The sequence below is a fragment of the Vigna angularis genome, chromosome 8 (assembly GCF_016808095.1).
Source record: "Vigna angularis cultivar LongXiaoDou No.4 chromosome 8, ASM1680809v1, whole genome shotgun sequence".
Classification (NCBI taxonomy): domain Eukaryota; kingdom Viridiplantae; phylum Streptophyta; class Magnoliopsida; order Fabales; family Fabaceae; genus Vigna; species Vigna angularis.
This window is the reverse complement of record NC_068977.1, coordinates 6,423,537-6,428,556: the sequence shown is the minus strand read 5'-3', so window position 1 is coordinate 6,428,556 and position 5,020 is coordinate 6,423,537. Positions and strand designations below refer to the sequence as shown.

Below are 5,020 nucleotides of genomic sequence, written 5' to 3'. Positions count from 1 at the left end.
TAAATTCCTATTTTAGAGACTTTGAAGAAATAATATGAATTATAAAAGAAGTTCCTAAAATTATTTATTCGGTTATCTCTTCGTTAGTATGAAATTATCTTTATAACATCTTTCTTAGTTACTCTTCTTCTAGCTAAAAGGATATAGAATCCCATAAACTAAAAGTATTTTGTCCCTTTTTTTTTCAAAGGTTCTCTTATTCCCTTTTCTTATGACTTCCTAAATTTTTATTAGTTTTTCTATTAACTTTGTCACCAAGATGAATTATGAATTTTGATGTCACTGTTAGATTTATTAAGAAGGAGGTTTATCGAAGAGACTCAAACACCTCCAATCATATAAAGAATTGACATCACTTTCTACCCAAAACTTTAAAATAATAAATTAATGAATTTTTCATCTTTATATACTACTCTACTTTCTCATTTTTGTATAATTTATAACGTGGAAACTCACACTTATATTCCCAACTTACACGATCATTTCCAACTTACACCATCGTGATGTTATGTTTTGCACAAATCGCTTTATAGGATGTTCTCTACTTCTTAGGAAAACACACATATTACCGACCGGCATTTACCGAAGGCCTCTGATCCTTCGATAATGAAGTGGTGAAATAATTTACTGAGGGCTCTTGACATTCGATAATGTGCGCGATGGATTTAAGTAAATAATTTGGGTTTCCTTCCCCCAATTTTAGAAATCTCCTACCCTCGTTTGTCGCTCGCGCTTGCCTTAAGCCAAATATCAGAAGTTGCTTGGGTTTTGGGAGTGCCAATTTGCTTGCCATAAGGCGTTCTCGTGTAACCGTTCTGTTTGACGGTGAGGTGTGTTCGTTGGTGGCTGCTGCTTTGCGGTTTGGGTAGCTAGGCTTCGTGGCGTTTGCGGTCGTGGTAGTTGGCGTTTGCGGCAGTGGTGGTGGGTCGTGGAGGTTGGCTTGACGACGACGTTGGGGTGAAGTGGGGTTGTTAATTTCGTAGGGGTGGTGGTCTGCACAGTGTGGCATCGTCAAGCATTTGGTTATCGAGGTAAGTTGATTCCTCTATTGAATAATTCTGAGGTTGGATTGAAATTGAACAATTGAATTTGAACACATATCATTGCACACACTCGTTTAGGAATTCAATTTCGCTTCAGATTCTTCTTTCTGCAATTTTGATTTCAAATTCTACACAAGCCCTTTGGTACTTTCAAACTCTTTCAAGACATCCAGAGTTTATGCAATACTTTCCAACTCCAAATTCCCCCAAGTCAAATTCTTGAGGGTCCAATTCCCCCACGTATCATTAAGTATGATTAAAGTACGGTGCTCCTTTTTTATTCTTTGACGCAATTTGTTTCTTCTTTCGAGGACGACATTGTATACCAATCCAAAGTCCTTTTCCTCCCACTCGCACCACAAATGCCAATATTACAGCCACTGGAATCCCACAAAGGTAGAAAGCCCCAAGTTTTACATAAACTCCTAAATGTTGCCATCCACAACATCTAGCAATTCCTGAACCAAAGCATTATTAAATACATTGGCAAAAACTTTTTCAATATCTAATGTTTATATAAGAATCAAATTAAAATATTTATTAAATGTTAAAGATACTAGAAACTTATTAATCTTATGATATAAGGTTACGTGTTAGAACACCTTATATGTTGTCTAGTATAACAAAAACCATGGCGGCAGGCAAAGAGTGTTGTGCTTACTACACTTGTCTTGATGACTGCAAGAGACATTGCAGCTAATATAGCAACACGTGCAGCATGTGGTTTACCAACTCCTAATTCATTTGCAACCCTTGTGCTATAATCATCGAGGGGACGGGATAGTTAGTTTAGATATATAGTCAAGGTACTGTAACATTTAAGCTTTGTAGAATAAATGTTATGTATGTAGTGTTACTTTGCTGCAGCACCAATTCCAAAGGGTATTGTATAAAGAGTTGAAATAGTGTTTAAACCTTAGAAAAATGACAAAAAATCAGTTCAATCACTTTAACTTATAAAATCTCATAAATAGAAAATTGGGAGCACAATAGATCATGATTTGTAGTTTAATTAAGAGGGAGTGTAACATACTTACCAAACTTATAGAACTGAAGTTTCAAGTTCTGGATTTGGTAACAGCCCTAACAGTAATACAAGCAGCTCATATGACCACCATTCAAGGCTTCCATCATCAGCATGAATGCAAAAAAAAATGCATGTTAAATTTAGTCAAACTTTGTATGTTCCACTAGATTAAGGTACCAAACAATAACTCTATCTAAAGTAGTAAAATGAACCTAGGAAACTTGTCAAAATCAAAGAATTCACTCAAACTCAAAGTTTGAGTATTTAGAACCTAAAAAAGTCTACTAAAAGGGTTTAACAAATACAAACCCCATTTCAGAAACAGCCAATTATGTTGGCCTTTGCAGTAAATATCCACATAACCACCACCTCTCCAACCATGAAGACAAAACAACAATTGTGTTTGATTTCTCTACAGGTCTGGCTGGAATCATTTATCTATTACTGTTAACAGTAGTTTAAGTAGATATGTCATTTTATAATTTGTTGCACATAGTGACAATTGTTTCCTTCCAATTCCAACTAGAATTCCTCTCAAATCTTTCTACATAAACCTCATTTTAGTGAACCACATAATAGAATACTATATTTCAACTCAAAATTACCACATTCAGCAGTTGAAGCAGAAAAGTATTTTATCTAAACTGGTGTCTTTTATATATATATATATATATATATATATATATATATATATATATATATAACTCTGCATGATGAAGCATGACATTCTGTGATGCATAACCTTTTGGGTGCATAAACTTGATGAACTATACTTTGACAGGTTGTACGGGTCATGTATCCCATGAATTGACTCAGATGAGAACGAAACATGGAATTTTGGGCATAATAGGGTGGGGTCTGATCCTGCCTGTAGGGGCAATTATTGCTAGATATTTCAGGCACAAGGATCCCTTATGGCTCTATCTCCATGCAATCATTCAGTTTGTGTGATTCACATTTGGGCTTAGTACAATCATTCTTGGATTACAACTCTATTCCAAAATGCATGCCCATATATAAGCTCATAGAGGCATAGACATCTTTGCCCTTGTACTAACTATTCTTCAGGTTTGTCACTGATCCATATCCAACCTTGTCTAGCTAATTTTCTATATAAATTATGATAGCAAAAAGAATTAAGAAAAATAAGTTAATTGAGGTAACTTATGTTTACGTTCAAAATAACTTTTGGAGAATCTAAAATGGAAAAGTTTATATTTTTAAAAAGTTTATCCAAACTGAACCCTAATATGTCCAGTCTTTTTATATAGCACTATGAGAAGTACAATTTTAACTAACTTTAATGATAAATTCAAATATTTGCATTGATCTTTTTTGGTATTATGGTTATTGCAGCGATTGTTCTTGAAGTATTGGCATATTTGAAAAGATCGGAGATGCATTCTCTACGTCCTAACTTCCAAATAGACCTTGTTGGAGGAGCTACATTTCCAAGTAATCAAGCCCTTTCTTTCTTTTTTCTTCTCTCGTTTTATATAATCTGTTTAGTGAAAATGCTGCTGAAAAAAGTAACTTTTAGTTCTATCTACTGACTATGTTATATACCACTTTTATGGAGCAGGGGGAATGTGATTGCTACTAGTTTTACAGTTCCACAAACGTTGTCAATTGTTCCATTTAAAGCAGCGCTATACATTTGAATTCTTTTTGGCATGTTCCTTGTTGCCATTTCTGGTTGTGCTTTTCCTGATGGTACATATTGGGGGAAATGCGTACATAACCAGCTACGAGTTTGCCAAGTTGGAGAATCCTTGTTCGGTATTCTCACTCAATTTCACCAGATTGAAGTCGTTTTTTTGAAGATTGCCAAGAATGTAAATGACGATTCATAAGAGCTTTCTATTTACAGTTACATTTTATAATTCGTAGCCTTTTTTTCTGCTGGAGATATATGTATTGGAATTTAAGAATCATACTTTGTTCTTTGTTGAATGAGAAGAGATTACATTCATTAGTAGCTTCTTCAAGAGATATGTTTCAAAAAATGATTTAACTTGAAAGGAAATTACAGAGTTCATCGCATTACCAGTTGTATTACAATTTGCTAATGATTTTAAATGTTAGTTCAGTGATTCTTTTACCCTTTAACCTGATATGGACTTCTACGCTGAATGTTAAATGTTTATGCAATGTGGTTGGATAACCAATATAAATATAACTTATTTCCTTTTAGGTGCTTTGATAGGCCATCCATAACTTTTGAATGGACACCTTGATAGACCACATTTATTTCTTGATGGATGTCTTGATAGATCACATTTACTTTATTGTGTGCACATCAATAAGTAGTGTTATTTCTTGATGGACGTCTTGATAGATGACATTTATTCTTTATAAGCACATTGTCTCCTTTAATGAATGTTTTAATGAAAACTACAAAAAAAGAAGGGCATTATCGAAGGCCACAATCTCTCGGAAACAACCATAAATTGTCGGTAATGATCTTTTAGGCTTATCGACGACCAAATTATCGTCGATAAATCCCTTATCGCTAACATTTACCGACAGCCTTTGCCCTTCGATAATTACCGAAGGACAAAGGCGTTAACCTTCGATAATTACCGAAGGAGAAAATTCATCGCTAACATTTATCGAAGGGCGTAAGCCTTCGATAATTACCGAAGGGCAGTAGCATTCGGTAAATCCTTCGGTATGATCCAGGCAAAGCTAAATCCTATTTGTATTCCTTATCCAACCAAACAAACCTGCATAAAATGTTCACAACACAGGCAGAACTGCATAATATTTTCAAACCACAGACAGACCTTCATAATATGCATTCCAAAATCATCCAATCATTAATGATAAAAACAACTTTATAACATCATTTGTATTCTTCAAATTTAAGAACTTCTATTTATAAATGAAACATAAAATAATATCACCTAGACATGAAACATAATGTTCTAACATCTAAATGTTCTAACAA

General features: G+C 34.2%; 1 long non-coding RNA gene across 2 annotated transcripts; it reads left to right on the top strand.

Moving 5' to 3' along the window:
* Positions 1 to 476: 476 nt before the first annotated feature.
* Positions 477 to 4,048, top strand: LOC108343945 (uncharacterized). Of its 2 annotated transcripts, XR_008245070.1 has the most exons (5): positions 477 to 1,031; positions 1,355 to 1,439; positions 2,852 to 3,138; positions 3,427 to 3,525; positions 3,653 to 4,048. It is a non-coding gene; the product is annotated as an uncharacterized LOC108343945 (long non-coding RNA). The 2 variants fall into 2 exon arrangements; XR_001833552.2 differs by lacking the exon at positions 1,355 to 1,439 and having other exon boundaries at positions 484 to 1,031.
* Positions 4,049 to 5,020: the final 972 nt, after the last annotated feature.